Source organism: Eupeodes corollae, chromosome 3 (genome assembly GCF_945859685.1).
Source record: "Eupeodes corollae chromosome 3, idEupCoro1.1, whole genome shotgun sequence".
NCBI classification, from domain to species: Eukaryota; Metazoa; Arthropoda; class Insecta; order Diptera; family Syrphidae; genus Eupeodes; species Eupeodes corollae.
In genome coordinates, this window is record NC_079149.1 from 12,877,933 (window position 1) to 12,900,801 (window position 22,869).

A 22,869-nucleotide genomic window follows, 5' to 3' on the forward strand; every position below is an offset into this window, starting at 1 on the left:
AAACTTATCCATTTGTGCAGAATGGCGATGGAGAATGCACGCTGCTCTATCAAGGTCGGAAAAGATCTTATCGATGCATTTGATGTCAAAAAAGGTTTTAGACAAGGCGATGCACTGTCATGCGACTTCTTCAACATCGTTCTGGAAAGAATTGTGCAAAACTCAACCGTCAACACTAGAGGCACAATCTTCCAAAGATCCATCCAATTACTCGGATACGCAGATGATATTGACATAATTGGAAGATCAAAGCGTGATGTCAGTGGAGCGTTTTTAAGCACTGCGACGGAAGCGAAGAAGATGGGTTTAGTGGTAAATGAAGGCAAGGCCAAGTATATGCTGTCATTAAAAAAGGACACTGAACGACGAAGTCTGGGACAAAACGACACCATGATGGACAGCTATAACTTTGAGGTAGTTAAGGACTTTGTCTACCTTGGCACCGCTATTAATGCAGACAACGACACCAGCGCTGAAATCCAACGAAGAATAACTCTTGCAAATCGCTGCTTCTTTGGACTTAGAAGACAATTGAGAAGTAAAGTCCTCTCTCGAGCATGTAAAATCACCATCTATAAGACACTCATCATCCCGGTTCTCATTTATGGCGCTAAGGCCTGGACCCTGTCAAAGAAAGATGAGAGCGTCTTAGGATGCTTCGAGAGAAAAATTCTTCGGGTGATTTTTGGTCCCGTACGCATAGATGGAGAATGGAGGAGAAGATATAACGATGAACTGCTGTACAGCGACACTGACCTAGTTAGCAGAATTAAAGTCCAACGGCTTAGATGGCTAGGTCATGTAGAGCGGATGGACATCAACGCTCCAGCCCGGAAGGTTTCCGAATCTAATCCCGAGGGACGGGCGCCAGTAGAGGAAGACCGCGACTCAGGTGGCGCACGCAGGTGGGAGAGGACCTCAACCAACTTGGCGTGCGAAACTGGAGACAGCTAGCTATGGACGGAGCTGGCTGGAGACGCTTGTTGGTTAAGGCCCAGGTCCACCCCGGACTGTAGCGCCACCTTAAACAAGCAAACAACGGCCACAAATGTTGGAAGAATTCATCAATAAAAAAATAGGCCTCCGTTTATGCTAGAAAACATTACGTTTCGATAAAAGTTCTATACCTCTAAAAAAAATACCAAACAACAGTTTTAAACATATTTCCAAAAATAAACGGTTAAGAGTTCGCTTTTACAATATTTACTCAAGACTGGTTCTTTCCAGAGGGTCAAAACCCTCACATTATAAAAGTCTTTGAGTGTCTGAAATGGAAATCTTTCAAATAAACTCTGAACAATTTTGAAATATGATATCACACTTCTTCGAGGTCATTACCTATTTTGACCCATGTCCTTCGAAAATAAAGTAACGATGATGCAATCCAAACCCCTATATTCCTGGATGGCTCTATATTGTTGATCCCATTTCAATTATACAATACCATAATAATATGTTATAACATTTTTATCCGCGGTTTACGGTGACAGTCTTTATTTGTTTTCTTTCGTTTTTCGTTTTTTTTGCTAACATGAAATGCGTGTCTTGTCTATCTTATATATTTTATATTATATTATATTATTTCTTATTCTGCAATTTCATAATTGAATTGAATTCCCAGATCCTCGTGGGATTTCGAGTGCGATTAGCTTAATGAATTGCGTGGTTTTGACAACTCAAACAACTCCAACACCCACAATTTCAACTCCAACTCCAACAACATCAACCAATTTTCTACTATTAAGTTTAATTAAATTTAGATTAATATGCTGGACATAAACGATTGGCATAATCTAAAGTGTAATCATGTCTCATTATGGACCACTTGAAGAGATGAATTCTTAAAACATATCCTACAGCAACAACATTATAAAGATTAAAAGAATGAAGCTCTCTTAATGTTCAAAAAATGGCTTGTTTTTTGGAATGAATGAAAGTTAAAGGTTGAGTATGGTAATAAGGATATACAATAATACAATCCAAACAACCAACCCTTAAATATCTGAATTGCAACAACAACGAGAGAAGAACGAATTCAACAGGTTTCAAACCTTCCAAAGCTATTAACGATGATTTTTCTCTTCTTCTCCTCTAGAGAGCTTTAACAACACGTACTCTTATATCGTTTCGTTATGAATGAGACTTGCATATTTCCTGATGTCCTATCCTACTATTTTTTTAGGTATAAGTATAGGGAATGTTGTTATTGTGGCCCAATGGCGACGGCGCCGTTTAAATGTAATTCACAACAACCCCCATTGCCATCACCAACCGCCACCAGCTTATATTTAAATAGAAATGTGGAGTATTTTTGGGGTGGTTAGGTTACAGCCAAGCCCGAAAACAGATGGAATCGTATAAGTGGGCTCGGTGTAGCTCTGTGGTGTCTTTCTTCATCATCAAGTACCTACATTTTCGGACTGACTCTCTGGTGCTCTCTGCTGAGGGTTGATTGTTGTTATCGTGGTCTGGTCTGGGGGGCTTTTTTAGACTCGATTCTCTGTTCTCGGCAATAGGGAATCATCATCATCATCTTCTTCTTGTTTTTCGTATGTGAAAGCATCCCGAAATGCACAGAATTCTTGTGTTCAGTTTTCAGTCTTTTCGTGAACGTTGCGGCGTCTAAGACTGTTTTCTATATCCAGTCGTCGTATATCAGATCCTTCAGGATAAATTTTGTGTCTGATTTTTGTTTTTTCTTCCCTTAATTCAAAAAAGAAAAGAATCTCTCTTGTCTCTTGTGAAAGTGAAACACAAAGTGGTGAATTTTTCAAATGAAAATAAGAAAAATATAAAAAGATCAACATCAGAAAGTTCCTATAAAAAAAGAAAAAAAAAAAAAGAAAAACGGTTTCGTCTCGAACTTTTATTGCTAGTCACGTCTCCCAACAAAGCGGTACCTAATTTTAATATAAATAAAAACTTTTTAGCTTGATTTGCACATTCATATGCTAAAAGAAAAGTCCCCTTTTGTCGAATTTATTCGCATCCTCTTGAATATAATTATTGTCGTCTCTCAACGCGTGTTTTTAATGGTGTCAAAAAGTGAAACAGATTGAATCGAAAATCGTACATATGCAAATTAAAAGGTCTTCATTTTAAGGACGGGAACGGATAAGAAAGGTTAAACTTACAATTTGAAAAAATAAAAATAAAAAAAAACGTCGAAATGAGACGCGTTAACGGTTTTTATTTAAGGGTCGTAATTTGAATTGAAAAATGATTAAATCAAGTGGTGAAGGAATAAAATATTAGCACCAAAGTTGTGAAATACAAAAATTTGAATGTTCTGTTACTAAAATCATAATTGTGAGAGTAATTGATAAATCTTCTTCTTACAAAATAAAACTTACAACGCTGAAACTAATTTTAAATGGATAACAAATCGAAAGGATTGATGATTTAAATGTTGATTAAAAAGGTAAACTTTTTTTTTAAATACAAATATAATTTACAATTATTTTTAAAATTCTTCTTACTGAGTGGAACTTTACTAAGAAGAAAAAAAAATACTAGAAAGTGATAAATTGATGTTAAAGTGTTTAATACGCCTGCGTTAATTAAATTTTGAAATTACGTTAAAGTTTCTACACTATTTCATTCCTATTTTCATTTTTGAAAAATTCAGTTTTTTGTCAATAACTATTTAAATTCAGTTTAAAAATACAAAATAGATAAATGGCGCCCAACTTGAGTTAATTCAAATTGAATATAAGGTATGAACGTGGTGTATTACAATTGATATTGTTGGTTTAAAATGTAATTAACATTAAAGACTTTAAAAATTTAAAATAAAATGACAATTTAAGTCTTCTCATAGTTTAAAGTAAATGTTTTTGATTAAAAAATAGTATTTTGTCTGTATTTTTAAAATGTTTGTAGCATATCTTTCTCAGGGTGTAAAATATACAATCCGATCTTTTGATTGGTAGGCTCTACTTAAAAGTATCTCTGATTTTCACCATTAAACAATTTACCTCCATTTGGTATCTAACATTCCTTAACCAAATTAAGACTTTATTAAATCCAGAACCTTTTTTAAAGTTAATTTTTGCTTCTATAAGTCGGATCTTTTATATGTGTATTCCCACCTATAAGTTTTACTTTCAATAATCAGTTTTAAATTTATGAGTAAATCCTTGATTTTGATCAGGACAAGTGATTTTATAATAGAAGAGGAAAATTTATTTCAATAATAGAAATTTTCAATGATGATAACCGATAATAGCTATTACCAAACATTAATTGGAGAGGATTTTTACAACAAGTGTTCAAAAAGATATTCAAAAACATAGAACACTCAACATTTTGAGTTCAATTTTTGTTACCTTTCATTTGATTAAAAAATAGAATAGGAAAATTTGTTTTGATAATAGGAATTTTCAATGATGACCTGTCAAAAAAATTCCAATTATATTTTTCGATGATGCAAATCGATAATAACTATAGCCGAACCCTAAATTATTTGGAAAGTCTTTTACAACAGTTTGGTAAAAAAAAACATCCAAAAACACAGAACACTCAAAATTTTGAGCTAGATTATCGATAAAGTTTTTATCGTATCATGCAAAATGTGATTTTTAAGTTTTGAAATGTATCGTGAGCCTGTTTTATATTAGGAGTACCTCAAAAAATTAAATCAAGATTTTGAGTAAGGGTCCCATAATAATCTTCTTATTTTATGAAAATATGTAAAGCCAAATCTGTTCAGCAATTTTTGTAAAATCTGAGACTTAAAGGGTTTTGGGTTATTGTCGAGAATCGTGTTTAATCGTATATTTATAGTAGGACTATTCGTTTAATTGGGATCAAATTTTTGTGAGACGAAACTTCGGTTTCCAAAATTTTTTACTTCAAAATTATGTATGGAATAATTCAGAAATGGTCAATTCTGTGTATTTTTCAAATTTTATTAATGAATAATTTTGTGTTTTAGGATTCTGTTTTTATGCAATTATTCAATTTAGAAAATGCTTAAATTCTCGATTCGAAAGGAGTGATCTTAATTTTTTTTAGCTAGGTCAAAAATTCTGCTATCAAAACCTTGTTCTTCAAAATTTAATAAATAATAAGGAAAAGTTTGGAAAGATTTATTAACTTTCCATATGAAGTTATTGTAATGGGTCCGTTTTGTCAAATTGAAAATTTTGACATTTCTCGACGTTTCAAGGTACCTAGAGTCGAAAATTGTCTTAGCGTGCGTGTGTACGTACGATCGCGATGTTTTTTCGTCGTCCATAGCTCAAGAACCAGAAGAGATATCGACTTCAAATAGATTTCGTTATACAGATAAAAGGGCAGAAAGATGCAGAAAGGGCTCTCAAGAAAATTGTGTGGGTGGTTTTTTTTACTATAGCAGTTTCAAAAAAAGGTGAACATTTTGGTTAACCCTAATTATCTCTCGATACGCTAGAGACTTGAATTAAATTTTATATAATAAATTGTAACGTGATACGAAGCAAGTACATATTTTGAAAAATCCAATTAACGGTTTTTTAATAAATCAAACAAACTGAAAAAAAAATTGTGACCTCGAAATTTTTACGAATAAAAAATGATTCTATCTCCAAAACAATTTTATGCAACGAAAAATAACGTTTTTGACATCTGGTTAGATTTTATGAAAAATCGAGTTGATAATTTTTGTTATAAAAAATAAAAACCTAAAAAACATTACTCAAAGTTAGTACAAATGTAATTTCGACACAAATACCTGTTCAAAACTTTGAAATATTGGCTTTAAAATAAAATTAATTGGGTGGCGCAACAGTCCATTTGGGAACTAGCGCCTAGTGACTGACAACTCTCAACCATTCCTGTATGCGAGTATTGTTTTCAGGGATTAGCTTTAAACTACTTTCATCTTTAAAAAATATTGTTGTCAAAATTGAGTAAAATTTTTAGAAAAATCGGATCGGAAGTTTCATTATAAACAATAAAAACTTAAAAGAAAATTTAACAAAAGTTGGTTGAAATTGATTTTCGACACAAATTTCTTTTTAAAAATTAAAAAATATTGTCTTCAAACTTTTTTTATTTCACAGAAAATATTGTTTTCGATATTCAGTAGTTTTTTTTTATAAAAATCCAACAGTCCGTTTTTTCATAAAAAAAATAAAATCTACAGAAAATAGTACGCAAATTTGGTAAACATTGATGTTTGGTTCTTGATATCTCTGAAATAAATTTCATTTATCCAATTTGTTAAAATTTAAGAAATGCTAAAATTGGTAAAAATTTGTTTTCGACTAAAAATCTATTTAACAAGACTAGATTTTCAAACTAAACTTTTTCGTTATATGAAAAATATTGTTGGTAATTTTAAAATTTGTAAGAATAATTCAACTGACAACTTTTAAAACCCAACACGAAAAAGTAAAAACTTCTAAGCAAGACAAATAGACAGACGGGATGGGAAGTTATCAGTGTGGGTCGCATCCCAGCCCCCTTTTTTTAAATTGTTTTCCTCAAAAAGGCTATTTTGTTAGTGATAGTGAGTATCGTGTGCATGTTTTGTATTCCCTTAAAAAATCAAATCAAGATCCAATAATTTTGTGAAATCTGAGACTCAAAAGTTTTGGATTATTGTCGAGAAAATTATTTAATCGCATATTTATATTAGGACTTATCGTTTAATTGGGATCAATATTTTTGTGAGACGAAACTTCGGTTTCTAAAAGTCTTTACTTCCAAATTCTGTATTGAATAACTCAGAAATGTTAAATTCGGTGCCGTTTTCAAATTTTATAAATGAATAATTTTAGGATTCTGTTTTTCTGAAATTATTTTATTGAGCAAATGTTTTTTTTTTTTTCAATTGTATGAATTTATAATTCTGTGTTTTATTATTCTGTTTTTTGTGTAAGTTTTACAAAATATGTTTTTTTCTTTTTTTCTTGTACTGATCGTTTATGTTATCATAATTTTAATTATGGAATATATTGTCCATTTTTACATAAACCCTTTTTTGGAAAATCAATTTGTTTAATAACAAAACTTTCAACCTACAGTTTTAATGATGTATAATTTGGCATAATATTTTCAAATAAATTAAAGCAAAAAGATCTTGAAAATTTTTGAAGATTCACTAATTTTGCGAAATTATTAAAAAAGGGGCTGGGATGCGACCCAAACTTCCCAATTTTTAACAACATTTTGTTTGAGATTTTGAAGTCAATTTCTTTCAGATTTTAGTTGTTTGTGTAGGTTTTCGTTTTGTAGATGTCATAATCATTTTGTGTAAAATATTCGAGGTAACAATTATTTTTTTTCATGTTTTTTTCTTGATTTATACAAAAAGGGGTTATTTGAATTCAAAATTTATATCATTGTAGTATCAATATAAAATGTGTACAATTCCGTTCAAGTCGCTAGAGTTATTGGTTTACAAAATATTTTGGGTTAACCAAAATTTTCACTTTTTTTCTTAAACTGCTATGGGTAAAAAACTACCAACTCAATTTACTTGAGAGTCCTTTCTGCATTATTATCTGTATAAAAACGTTTTTGAAGCCGAAATCTCTACTGGTTTTTGAGATATGGACGGCAAAAAAACTTACCGAACGTCATACGCCAGCACATAAATCTTTCTAAAAAAAATTATTTAGATTCTGTTTCAAGGTGAAACGTCAAAAAATCGAAAACCGATTAAAACAACTTTATATTTGAAGTTAATAATTGCTGTTAGATACGAGACTCAAGTAGAAATGAGAAGGTTTACATTTAAAATAAATTTAAAAGAGTGAGTTTAATTTTGTTGGCTGGGTCAAAAATTCTGCTTTCAAAACCTTGTTTTTCAAAATTTAATAAATATCTTAAAGAAAAATTTGGAAAGATTTATTTTTTTGTATGAATATTTATTGTCTCTTTTTTGTTGGATAGTTGTGAAAAATTACTTTTAGAACTCTTATTTAAATATCAGATAATCACGACTATCGAAACGTTTTCAATTCAATACAATTCAATATAGTATTTCATGCCTAACTGCCTGAACACAATAGGTTAAGCTTGAAGCTTGAAAAACGCTTCAAAAAACGCTTGAAGCAGAAGCTGTCATTAAGATCGCTCATTTTGAAGCAAAGGATGTCTACCAAAGTGAAGCGCATCAAGTAAAAAATTTTCAACTTGATTTTTAAAATATGAGCAGCTTGAAATCAAAACTAAATGATCAACCAACTTGTGCTTCAGCTTCGGTCTCAACTTCCTATTGTAGCGCTGTGTGTTGTTTTCGTACTTTTCAACTACAGTACCACAAGCCAGTAACTCAATAAACTTTCAATGATTAAAAAAATAGAGTTTGCTAGTTGATATCCTGTTAAATTTTGTAACGAATATTGGCATGCATTTATTTTATAGATATAAGCTTAAAATCCTTAAGTCACCTGCTTACGTAGAACATTTAAATGGCAGAAATTTGGTGTTTTTTGAGCTTGGGAACTCTTAATAATAAATACAAAATGGGGAAACCGTCGATAGAGAACCAAGGCCTTGTGATTTACAATTATTCCTCGCAATGTTGTCAGAGATGGAAATAATAAATAAAGGATAGAAATTGAGTTCGAATTAACTTCTTATTATTAAAATCTGGTTGATTATTCATATTAATTATTCGCTAGGTTCCCAAAATCGAGTGAAATGGCATAGAAATCTAAATTTAAAATCGAGTGAAATGGTTTTCTTAACTTCCAAAATTTTTCGAAATCGAAAATTAAAGCATTTGCATTTATCATCATGTCAGTAATTAATTTTCTTCATTGGTATAATTTGTATAATTTCTTATGTCTATATTCTTTTCTGTGCTCATTAATAAAATGAAAAAGAGGCTGGGATGCGACCCACACTGATAACTTCCCATTCCGTCTGTCGATTTTCCTTGTTTAAAAGTTTATAGGTTTTCGTGTTGAGTTAAAAAAGTTGTCAGTTGAATTATTCTTTAAAATTACCAATAATATTTTTCATATAAAGAAATAGTTTAGTTTAAAAATCTAGTTTTGTTAAATAGATTTTTTGTCGAAAAATAATTTTTACCAATTTTAGTATCTACCATTTCCTAAATTTTTATAAATTGGGTAAATGCAATTAATTTGAGAGATATTAAGAACCGAACATCAACTTTTTAACAGATTTTGTTATTATTTTTATGAAAAAACGGACTGTTGAATTTAAAAAAAAAATACTGAATATTGAAACAAAAATTTTCTTTGAAATAAAAAAGTTTGAAGACAATATTTTTAATTTTTGAAAAGAAAGTCGAAGTTAATTTTTACAAAGTCTTAGTATAAGGCTTTTATTTTTTGTAAGAAAACTGTCAATTAGATTTTTCTTAACATTTTCCTAAATGTTGACAACAATATGTTTTAAAAAATAAAAGTAGTTTAAAGCCAATATCTCAAAGTTTTGAAAAAATATTTAAGTCGAAAATCAATTTTTAAAAACTTTTGTTAATTTTTTTTAGGTTTTTATTTTTTGTAATAAAACTGTAAATTCGATTTTTCATAAAAATTTTACCGAATGTTCAAAACAATATTTTTAATAAGATAAAATAAGTTTGAAACCATAATCTCAAGTTTTTAAAAAGATATTTGAGTCGAAATTCAATTCTAACCTTTGAGTAATGTTTTTTTTTTGGATTTTATACAAAAAAACTGTCAACTGACAGAGCCCTTTCTGCATCTTACTGCCTTTTTATCTGATCAATACAATTTATTTGAAGTCGATTTCTCTTCTGGTTCTTGAGCTATGGACGACGAAAAAACGTCGCGAACGTACGAACGTACGTACACACGCACGCTCAGACATCTTTCTAAAAATCTTTTATTTTGACTCTAGGGACCTTGAAACGTCGAGAAATGTCAAAATTTTCAATTTGACAAATCGGACCCATTACAATAACTTCCTATGGGAAGTTAATAAAATGTAATATTATTTTCTCTAAAAACGTTTACTGTTTTTAAACAATTTTCACTTGTCAATTTCAAATCTATTGAAAATCGCAATTATCGCAAATTTTAAATTCGAAAAAAAATTAGACCCATATCGATGAAAGTGAATTACAGACTTCCAATTTCCAAATGTTTGAGTTATAGATTCCAATGCTTTTAAAATTGTAGGTTTGAAGGTGTTGTTTTGGTGTTAAACGATGTATGATGAGTTTACAAACCTTACTGAAGATATTAAAATAGTTTGTCATTCTTAATTGTCAAACCATAAATAAAAACCATCAACAATTCTTATGCAGCTAAAAAACACCCTTTTAAAATATTTATGAACTTTTTCTATTTTTTTTTTAATTTTGCAATATTACTCTGAGAATTTAAATGGGTTAACAGAACTTTGAAAAAGGAACAATTGTTAAATCAAAATTTTAACCCAGAAAGTAACCAGAATTATTTTGAAATTGATTCTTAAACTGAGAAAATATTCCATATTTAAGTATGAAGTTTTAATATCTGACAACATAAATATATCTCTTTCACTAATTATTCTCCGTGTCTTTACCTCTTGTGCTTTTTTACGAATGTTACATCAGATTTCCTTTTTTTATGGCTTTATAAAACAATATATTGGTAGCTTTAAGTTTAATTAAACTCATTTTTGGAATATATGTAACTTTACACCATACACCCCGCTTATCCCAAATTGAAATTTATGGGTACTCCTGTAAAAATGCTGACGTTACCGTCTGAATCAAACATTTTTATTTTTCCTTTTTTTAATCGTAAAAACGATGATAAAACAAAATACTATGCGGTAGGTATACTGTGGCGTATGAGCGCTTTTATTTTTCTCTCATTTTTTAATAACATGATAATCGTTTTTGCGGGAAATAAAATTACAGCATATGTTAAGTATGCACGGCATATTAACGACTCATTAGCCGCAAAATTATATATCTTTTTAAATTGTTTATGCTAGCTTAATGTAAAGCTAAAGCTTATGTATGCCTTCATAACTCTTAAGATATGATCCAAGAATAGTACTTCCGGGAAAGTGTGTATTTATTTTGTTTAAGATGGAAACAAGAAGACAACTTTGATGAGATGAGTAGCTACTTCAGATATACATAAATTAATGACTTTGAGATTTGGTTTTGCCATATTTTCCGACTTAAGTTAAAAAGGTTTTTTTTTTTTAACAGCTCATTTTCGTTTGAATTAACGAAGGAAAAGACTTTCTTTAGAATTATTAGTTTTTAGAAATTATACATCGTGCTGCATAGAGTTTATGTTTTTCACTTCGCTTTCGTGAATTATTAGACTTAAGACTTAAATAAAAAGTGAGAAATTAAAATTGGCTTTGAGGTTTTGATTTTTCACAGTTGGGGTTGTTTTCATTTGATTAGTTTTGACTTTTACTTTGTGCCCTTCAGTTATTTTTCACCTTGCAAATATTGCATTTGTACAAAATTTCGAACTCAAGATTTTAATGAAACAAGTAATTGAGTTTAAACTTAAATTAAAGTTTTAAGTAAATTCAGCTTTAGGTGACTTAAGATATCAGTAGTGCCTATATAATTTCTTCGATTTCAACAATTCAATAAAATATACCACTTAAAAACTTCATACTAACAATATTTTTAAACAAAATTGAAAAATGGTACACATTTATAAGAAAATGATTAAAAACCCACTCTAACGATTTTTAAAAACGGAATAACAAGTTGAGCTTTTTTTGAGATATTAAATGTAATTTAAATTTTTGAAGACGATTGATAAATTTTCAAAAATGAGGCTGATGCGACCCACACTGATAACTTGCCATCCGTTTCCGTCTGTCGAGTTTTCAAAAATTTAATAAAATATCAATATCTAACAATATTTTGTCTGAAGCAAAAACAGATGAAGTCAATATCTTTTTTTGTTCTCAGAATACTCGAGTCATTTCTTATTAATTTTTTGTAAGTTGCCGTGTTTTGTAAAAAAAGTGGTTAGGTGAAGTATTCTAAAAAATTAACTAAAAGCTAGAAATAATAATTTGCATATGATAAAATAAATTTGATTTCAATATTTGTTTTTATTTTACTGATTAGAATTTTCTAAGAACATTATCTTAGGTTAACAACAAAGAAAAAAAATTGAAGTCGATATCTTCCTTTTTTTAGATATTCAAATCGAAAATCAGTTTTAACCACTTTCACGTAGTATTTTTTATAAAAAAAATGACTATTGGATTTGTCTAAAAATTTAAAAAATGTTAAAACAATATTTTCTAGAAGATGAAATTAGTTTAAAGCCAATATCTTTAATTGTTACCAAGAAATTCTAGCCAAAAATCAATATTTTAACCAACTTTAAGAAGTGTTGTTTAGGTCTTTATTTAAACTTTGATTTTTCTCAACGTATTGCCAGATTTTAAAAAGTAAAAAATATTCTAGAGGTCGTATAATTTTTAATGCGTAAAATTTGAAGTGAAAACATTTTTTTCAGTTTTTCTTTGAGTTATAAAAAAACGTTATATAATTTTTCTCAAAATTGTATTAATTTGGTATCACATCACATTTTATAACATTTAACTTAATTGACGTCGCTGGTGTTATTGGTTCGTCAGATATTTGGAGTCAACCAAAATCATCTCACCGAACATGGGAACAAATCTTTACATAGTATTGGAGAATGTAAGAATATTGAATAGTAATTACCTTTCGGATCGTTCAAAACAAGTAGTATTGGATGGATTCAAATCTGAAAACCACAGAATAAATGCTGGTGGGCCCCAGGGCTCTGTTTTGTCTCCAACACTCTTTCTCATTTTTATTAATGATTTCCTGTCTGCAACTTCTAATCCAATACATTGTTTCGCTGACGCTTAGCTTTCCATATACGTTTTCAGATTCACATCCCTCTTCTTCGGATGTGGAACTGCAACGACAAAATATGATAAGCTCATTAAATTCTGACTAAAACAGCATTGATCAATGGGGACTTGAAAAAACCTCGTGGAATTTAATGCTTCGAAACCCCAATGCTGTCTTGTATCGTTAAAAAGAGATATACCCCCATTGCCAATTTCCATGGATGACACCTACATGAATGCGACAGAAACCTTGATATTATCGGTATGTGTGTCAGCAACCATCTCTTGAACGATCACATACGATATACATATATACGTTCACAGCTTGAGTATAACTCCCATTTCTGGGCTGGTGCTCCTGCAACTTACTTAGATTTCTTGGATAGTATTGAACGTAGAGCATTTAAATTGATAGATGATGAAATCCTCATAAGTTCATTTACTTCGCCTTGAACATCATCGTAAGGTTTCTTGTCTGACCCTTTTTTACCGTTATTTTAACGCTTTATGCTTTAGAGAAATAGCCAGCTCCCCTTAAACAGTTAAACCGTAATACTCGCGCTTCTAGGAATGCTCATCAATATACCCTCGAGTCCGGCTTAAGCCGTACTGTCATATACAGAGATTCATTCTTTAGCCTTACTACGCGAATGTGGAATGCCTTAGCACACTCTGTTTTTCCTATTAATTGCTATATTCAGGAATTCAAAACCAATATTTTTAATTTGACAGATTTGACCGATAACAATTACTTCCTATTGAAAGCTAATAAAGGTATTATTTTAAAACAGACTCTTTGCATACAAAAGCCAGTTCATGCTACCCAGTCGTGCAGTTTGTTTTTGTAAGAGATAATGTCTTTTTTCCTAGGACTATAAGAGTATACGACCCTAGAATATAAATCCATGGTTATTAGAGACATTATTAAATTTTATATATATTTATATTAACTTTAAATCGTCTGATTTTAAGCCCTGGTTTTTGGATAAACTTTTGACATTCGTAATCTTACCCGTTTAATTATTGCTGTGACTATTAAACAATTTTTAATTTTTTTCTCTTTTTCAAACCATTTTCAACGCATCACTTATTTTAAAGAGAAAATAAATGTCTTCTAATAATTTTAAAACACAATTAGCGATAAAATACTTTCCATGTTTTTCGTATAAAACAAAGACACAAAAACCAAACTTTTCTATTTCTTAAAGTAGAACAAAAAGTTCTACCCAACCTTTGTGTTTCTTTTTTTTTTAAACAATAATCAATACCTCAAACATATAAAAGGTAGCTGAACTTGTAATGATTGGAATAAAAAACATCAAACGATGGATAAAATAATAATTGTCTAAATTCTATTTATTTTTTATTTTGACATTCTCTTTGTTTTTTTAAAATAACAATTTATTATTTCAAAACTTTAAGTGTCCGTAGGTTGACTTATACAGCGTTTTAAAGATCGTCATGCACAAGCACCTGCAAAGATTTAAAATCACCTTAAAGTTTAAACTTTGATTTTGATTTGAACTAACCAAACATTTTTGTAACGAACAATTGATTGCAATCATTTGAGACTTCATGCTTTTCCTGCATTCACTTAAAGTGTTTGAATTCTTTTGAAGTCATTGAATTCTTTTAAATTACATTCATGTGTAAAAACTTTGGGTAATATTCTGTAAGAAATAAACGAACGAAAGAACGAACGTTTTGTGGGGACGATTTTCTTCCTGTACGAATACAATCGATTGCATGCATCTCATAAATCGTTATCGCACATTTTCTTCGCTTCATTTCGTTTTTTTCGAAAATTCCCTTTGGTTAAAAAATGAGTGAATTCAGTGAATGACATATTTTAGCTTAGTTACAAAACCTACAAACTTTATTGATTTTGAATGAATTTTATTCGATACTTGTAAGTTCTTCCATTTTCGATATAAACAAAAATATCTTTTACAAGATATGCAATTTAATATTTTGTGTGTGATAAATTTCCCATGAAACTCTTTATGAAATCTCTTGAAATTCTTCATCTTTTGCTAATACCAAAACAACTATAGCTTACGAATCTAACGTAACATTAAAATTTAATTAGTATCGCACGGGTAACTTCTACCGCTGTGTCTGCAGAGCGCCTGGCTGCTTTTTAAGTCCTTTGTACGACAACCGAGATAAAATTTATGTTCCAGGAGAAAATTTAAGTTTTTCACATAAGCCCTTTTAATGGCAAGTTATTAAAAATTTTATATACAAAAAACTATAAACTTCATGGAGACATGTGTCTCACATATTGTAGAAAATTTCATTTAAAAACTATACCAACATCTTTTAGAAACGTAGTTAGGTTGATAGGTACTCGTCCTTGTATATATAAATCAACGAAAGATAGCAATACAAAAATCTGATGTTAATGGTGTTTTATTTATTGAATCTATAACAAAATCTACTCATTCTATTTATAAAGAGGACAACGGAAACGACAACAATTATAACAACAACAACATCAATAGCGAATAACAAATAACAAATTTTCCTGATGACTGCATCTTATAGTTTTCTGATTTATTATTATTATTTCCCAAAAGAGTGTTTTCTTCGTTTACGTTTATCAAAATGTCCTTTTGCCAACAAATATAAATACAACAAATCCTTAAGTGCAAAAACATGACGTCATTCCATTAGAATAACAATATGGAAAATTGAATAAGAAAAACGCAGACAAAATAAACATCAGCATGGGTACCTACTTTTATATTATTTTCTTTCTTCTTTAAATAATATGTATTATATTCTTATTCTACAGCTTTGGAAAAAATAATAGAAACGTTTCTTTCTTTTGAGAACAACTAAATATTTAATATACAGCGCACTTAATTCTTAGAGATTTACAATATAAAATCATATTTTTAAAAACGTCAATTTGAATCTGAAATTGATTTCGAAATTATGTGTAAGTTTTATTTTTGAATAGGATACACAACAATTGTTGCAGCGAAACACTACACTAAAAAAGTCTTTCAGTTTTTTAACACTGCAAATAACACATATCCATGATTGACATCTTGAAAGCAGGCTGAAGTTCTAGAAGAATATTACTTAATGTATTGCAAATGAAATGGAAGAAATACATAGAAACCAGAACATATCACTTTTACAAGATATATAATAGAAATTTTAGTAAAAATTGTAAAGGTAATTTTGCTCAAGAACAGTTGTTTGCAGGAGGTCAACTTTAATGGGCAACCTTCCAATTGCAAAAAAACCGACGAACGGGAAAATTGTAAAAGAATGCAATCTTTTGTGAATGCACTCATTAAAAATCTCTTATTGGATTCAATTTAAAGATTACATTCACTGAATTCATCAGTCATTTAACTGAATTCAATTAATTGCAATCGTTTGAGACTTGATGCACTCGTTGCAATAACTTAAAGTATTTAAATTCAATTAAAGTCCTTGTATTCTCTTGAAGTCAAAGTATTCTTAAATGAATTCTCATCATACGCACTGTATCCATGGAGGCATTCAGCATCTGAAGTCCTAATCTTTAGGTAAATTCAGTGAATGCAACTGTTAATATTCTCAAAAGATTGCATTCTTTTACAAGTCTTAAGTGTGAAACAAAAATTTACTAACTTCCCGAAGAAAGTTATTGCAATCGGTCCGATTTATCGAATTAAAAAAGTTGACATTTTCTCGACGTTTTAAGAGCCTTAAAATCTAAATCAAAGATTTTTAGACAGATGTATGCGTTCGAAATACCATTTCTATGTCAAAAACCAGCGGAGATATTGACTTTATATAAATATTGTTTTACAAATAAATAAATTTCAAAAATGGTAGATAATGATGCTCGTTTCAAATATTTTAACAATAGATGAAGGTATTGACTTCAAAATTATTTCATTTCATGGAGGATTTGTTTGTTAACGTAAGATAATCTTATTCGAAAAATCCAATCGGTATCTCCGATTTTATACGAAAAAAGAGGCTGGGATGCGACTCACACTGAAAACTTCAAATCCCGTCTATCGATTTGTCTTGGTTAAAAGGTTTGTAGGTTTTCGTGTTTTGTTAAAAAGTTATCAGTTAAATTATTGTAAAATAAATCAAAATAACCAACAATATTTTGCATATCATAAATTAGTTTGATTTTAACATCTATTTTTTTTAACGAGATTTTTAGTCGTTAAACAATTTTTATCAATTTCTTTTAGAATGTATTCAAAGTTTGTATTTCTAATATATAGACAAATACAAAATGGATGAATGAAATTAATTTGAGAGATATCGAGAACCGAACATCAATTGTCCGTACTATTTTTTGTAGATTTTAATTTTCTATGAAAAAACTGACTGTTAGATTTTTATAAAAATAATTACTAAATGTTAAAAACAATATTTTTTATAAAATAAAATTAATTTGAAGCCTTTATCTTAAATTTTTGAAAAGATATTTGAGTCGAAAATCAAATTTTGCCAACTTCTGTTAATTTAGTTTAGGTTTTTTAATTTTAGTAAATTTTTTAGATTTTTCTCAAAATGTTACTGAATGTTGACAACAATATTAAAAAAAATTAAATTAGTTTAAAGCCAATGTCCTAAGGTTTTGAAAAGTTATTTAACACGAAAGTCAATTTTTATTTACTTTTATTAAATTTATTTTTAGGTTTTTTATTTTTTGTAAAAAAACTGTCAATTTTATTTTTTTTTAAATTTTCCCGAATATTGAAAACAATATTTCTTATAAAACAAAATTAGTTGAAAGCCATAATTTAAATTTTTTGAAAAGATATTTAAGTCGAAAATCAATTTTAACCAACTTTGAGTACTGATTTTACTCAAAATTTTACCAGATGTTAAAAACGTTATTTTTCGTTGCACAAAATCGTTTTGAAGATAAAATCATTTTTTATTAGTAAATTTTTCGAGGTGAAAACATTTTTTTCAGTTTTGTTTTATTTATAAAAAAACGGTTAATTGAATTTATTTCCAAAAATATATTTGTTTGGTATCACGTTACGATATACAGGGTCCGGCAAAAAGATCTCCCTTATTTTAAAAGGCAATGACAAATTAATAAACAGTTTAACAGAAACATTTGATTGAATTTTATAAATTAAATACTCTGCCATTTATTTTATAAAATAATTACTTAGTTTGAAACATTATATCCGTTTAATATTGTCCTCTATTATTAATACATTTATGAAGCCTTTGCCGGAAGTTTTCCATTGCTCGTCGAGTCATTTGTGGTGTAATGGCTGCCGCTTCCTGAGTAATTGCCTCCGTTAGTGCTTCCAAAGATGTTGGGCGGTAAGTGAAGACTTGGGGCTTTAAATGTCTCAAAAGAAAAATATCACAAGGTGATAAATCGGGGGACCTTACACTCAAACTTTCACACTCCTATTAGACAATCAAAGGGCATTTGCATGTTTAAGTGCTGAAACTCGGATATTACTGGAAAGACGCACAGACGATTTTCTCTTAAGCGCAGAACCCGTTGCTCTAAAGTTTGATAACCAAACTTGAATTGTTTTTCCATCCGGAACAGGATCATTTCGTCCAAGTTGAAATCGAATGTAAAATGCTCGCTGAGTAGTAATCGCAGAACCACGATTACGGATGTAATGGTCACGCCATTATGATTACTAAAAACGGCATGTAGATCTCTATCTATCAATATCCGGAATACCATTTTATCTATATATAGTTTTAAAAATAGTCTAAAAATACGGGAGGTTTTTTTGCCAGACCCTGTATAATATAAAATTTAATTCAAGTCCCTAGCGTTATTGATTCGTGAGATATTTAGGGTAACCCAAAATTTTCCCATTTTTTGAAATTGCTCTTGTAAAAAACCATCCTCTCAATTTTCTTGAGCGTCCTTTCTGCATCTTTTTGTATTATTATCTGTATAACAACATTTATTTGAAGTCGATATTTCTTCTCGTTCTTGAGCTATGGAACGTACGTACACACGCACGCAGAGACATTTTTCTAAAAATCTTTTATTTCGACTATAGGAACCTTGAAACGTCGAGGAATATCCAAATTCTCAATTCGACAAATTGGACCTATTAGAATAGCTTCCTATGGGAAGTGAATACACATTTTCAAAAAAAACTGCTAACATTGATTTGCTTTCGACTGAAAATGTCGGGAACAAAAACAGATATATTAAATTCACACTTAATTGTTCATATACAAAATATTTTTGCTAACTGTTGGTTATTTTTTTTAAAGAAAAAATCTATGGACAACTTTTTTTTTTAAAACATGAAATAAAATTGCAGCAAAGAAAGGTTTTGACTTCAATTTTTTATCTCGCGCAAAATATAGTGACACATTTTAGACAAATCGGTGACAGACGGTCTTGAATGGAAAGTTCACACACTTAAATGAGTTTTTACTCACCGCTTAAAAATGGTCTTTAATGTTTTGTAAAGGAGGCTAACAAAGTTTAACATAATGTGTACCTTAACCTTTCATATACAGATTTCAATTGCTAAAGTGGCAATCTTAGTTATCAAATTATTTTAGAACACTGTTGTCCAGCAAGGTATGTTGTAACTATTTAATTTGGATGCCTCTACATATGAAAGCATTCCCAGATTCCAACAGTTATCTAAATATGCCAGATTTAAGAGCTAAAACACAATAGTTTAATCGGTTTTTGGTGCATTTCACGCAAAAATGTAAGAAATTGTTTTGAAACGTAGCTTTTTTCGAAAAATAAAATATACTTTCTTGTTTCCATTTCTAATAATGCAAAGAACGCTAAAAAAATTCAAGAGAGACGATCTGATATGAAGACCTGTCAGCCTTTTTTTGACGTAGTTTTCGGAGTCTATTATTACTATCGCTATCAGTCAGCTTACTCGTATTTTGACCTTAAAAATAACAATTTTAGAGAGAAAAATGCTTGGTTTTTGAATTTGAGGTTATAGGTTCATTTGAGTACATAATTTAATAAGTTTATGTGGCACTCACAAATTACACGTTTCAGATCTCTTTTCACTTCCAATCTTAAGAGATTCAAAGCTTTTATATCAATAAATATGAAATGTTAATTATGTTTTTCAATTACCCACTAGTTTAACAAAAGTGTTGTTTTTGGGACTGAAATTGAAATTTGTGTTTAAATTCGCTTCAAAAGTAGATTAATTTAATTTTTTTTTAAGATCTTTTGTATCCAACAGAAAATCAACTATGAGAGAAATAAAATGAACGACTGGGTCGCTAGAACTTGCTAATGTCTTCCAAAATGTCTGTTTAAAAATATGTCCTATATTTTAAGATTTAAAAATGTAACTTACTTTTATCTTTAATTTTAAATTTTTTCTTACAAATATTTTTGGTAAGCACTTAGTGCTTGTAGGTACTTTTTACATTTAAATTTCGTTATCGAGTTTTGTAAAATAAATATATTTGTTTTTTAAATGAAAAAAATATATTTTTGAATATTAAAAATCATCACCAATTTGATCATCGACAAGAGCTTGCACAGAAAAAGAAAATTATTGAAATCGGTCCATTAGTTCTTGAGAAATTACAAAAAAAATTAAGGTTCTATGAGGGAGGGGTAGCCTTCTGAAACCATACCAATATTTGTTTTTCTTGTAGAAAGAAAACAAATTAAGAACACAAAATTTAGAGAAAGTTTAAAAAAAAATCAAATATTTTTAACTTGACGATTTCTTATTCAAGGTTTCTTCTTAAGAACCTGAATATTTGATCTTTTTCTTAGAAAAAAATTGTATAAAAATAATTTAAAGTATGACTAAAGTTTTTTTAAATTCTAAGTTGATGCCACTTAATATTATAATTGATTGGAAAACAAAAATTGTCTATTAACAAATAAAAATGATACCTATAGGTTTTTTGTTTATATTGAATGTTCCTATTTTTTGTGGCCAGCTTTTTGTAAAAACTGCAATATATGGTCTTCAAGATCTTGATTTTTTTTAAATCACAAATTAAAAACATTACCAAAATATTTACCATAACCTTTTCCAAAAATAAGTTTTTGTTCCCATTATTTTGACCACAACTGTAAGCATTTGAATTTTTTGCAAATTGATTGAATTGAATTTGCGTTACTCTAAATCATTGTCACCAACAAATTTACAACTTCCTTTTTTTCTTCTTCTTGTATATTTATACGAGTATTTATCTATGTTCATGGAGTGCAGGGGGTGTTTGATGTGGGCGGGAAAAAGAAAGAAAAAATAAAACATCCTCGTGTAGACCGACTTCTCTACATGGGAATGGTTTCGATTTAAAATAAATCTTTTTAAGCCAAGAAGTGGTGAAGAGGCATTAGTCCTTGAAAAATCGAAATCCAAGCAAGGACGTACACTCGATTAAGTTTTAAGATTCATATAGGAAATTGGTTTTCTTGGTGAGGCGTTGGGAAGGGAGAAGATGAGGTTTAAAATGCTTGCACGGTTGATTTCAATTAAATTCATCAACCAGTTTGTTAAAAAATTGATATATATATATAAATACCGTATTTTCCCTTAAATGAAAAATAAAATAGGAAATAGCTACCAAGGCACGTTATGATACTAATGTACTCTCTATTAAATGGAACAAACGCAGGCAATTTTTAGATACTTCTCCGATTTCAGAATGTAAGTTTACAATACTTCATTTGTAGAAAAGTTTTTTCTACCCAGTTTCTAAGAATTCTTATCAATATTAAACTTTGATAACAAATTTAGAAACTAAAGATCTTATTACTTCTCAAAAATTGACCAAGTACATATCCGTATTTTGTCTTGCTTCAAAAAGAGAACTTTTGAAATGATATCCTATATCTCAAATATTCTGTACACAATGTTTATATTTTGTTGATGTTGTAAAAAGTCGAATGTGAATTCTTTAAATTTTTAAATCAATAGTATAGGGTGTTTTTTTTGCACGAAATGTCTCGATTATTGCTGACTTTGGTTTGACAGCTAAAAATGTCAAACTGTGTTGACATTTCTAGGGGGTTCACGTATCCTCACAAGAAATAGTCAAGCAGCGTTAGGGTGTGTACACACCAAATAAACATTTAAGGAAACATTGTTTAAAAAAACAAACGTTTTTGAAATGTTTATCATTTGTTTTAAATTTTAGTAACATTGCCAAAAAGTTTCGGACTTGTATTCATGGTGTGGACGCTGTAAAAAACATTTTTTTTATTTAGACATATTAAATCAGTTTTCAGTTACAATAATATTCAGTTTTGCTCGACTTAAGATATGTCTGAGCCAGATCAAAATTGTTTACATTTTGTACAATTCAAATTCATAGTATAACGGTTTCTTAATCTAGAAATGTATTACTCTAATTTTAGTTGCTTGCTCCCGACAACTTTAGCTGCTTTGCTCTTTACTGGCTGATAATAACTTACAGACTTGGACTAAAACTAAGCTTACAACGAAATAAAACTAAACCGTAATAGATTAAGGTACAGGCAAAAAAACCAGAAAAATCTTCTGACTACCCCGAGTTCTGCAGTTGACTGAGCCTTGACCCACTTCCGGTTAAGAATAAGACTATTCTTATTGCTATCTATTACATTATTATAGAATACTCTGATAATTAAAATTTAAGGTTTTATGTTAATAACAATTGTGCATGTAACTTTTTTAAATCGACCTCTATAATTCAAAGGATTGACCCTTCGTTGAGACAATTAAAAGCTGTCATTAACACAGCGCTCTATCTTTTTCAAAAATAGGTCTGATTGGTAATGCATGATGGGTGTTACTTGTGTTGAATCGTAGAATTCGAATTCTTCGGCAACTGTTAGCGGTAATATCCTTTTCCGCTCGCATTTCTAAAGCAAGTCAATCCACATTTTTTTGGGTTAATTTTTAGTCTACATTTCTTAAAATAATTTTCCACATGTGGTAGAATTTTCTTTATTTTGTTAAGAGCTAAAGTGGTAGTAAGTAATGTAGGTAGTGAATCAACCTTCGTCACAAAAAATCGACAAGAAGTTTTAGATTTGACTCTTGTCTCATTAAATCTCTCAAATAACATATAGAATTGGAGAGTATCAAAGGAGAACTCGTTCTCCGATCAAAG

The 22,869-nt window shown here is 29.6% G+C and overlaps 1 protein-coding gene across 1 annotated transcript in view; it reads left to right on the top strand.

The window, feature by feature from the left end:
• Positions 1-2,539: 2,539 nt before the first annotated feature.
• Positions 2,540-22,869, top strand: part of LOC129951652 (cyclic nucleotide-gated cation channel subunit A) — a 261,226-nt gene continuing 240,896 nt past the window's right edge. Inside the window, exon 1 of the mRNA XM_056063900.1 lies at positions 2,540-3,421. The gene's annotated coding sequence lies outside the window, so the exon portion shown is untranslated. The remainder of the gene's footprint in view (positions 3,422-22,869) is intronic.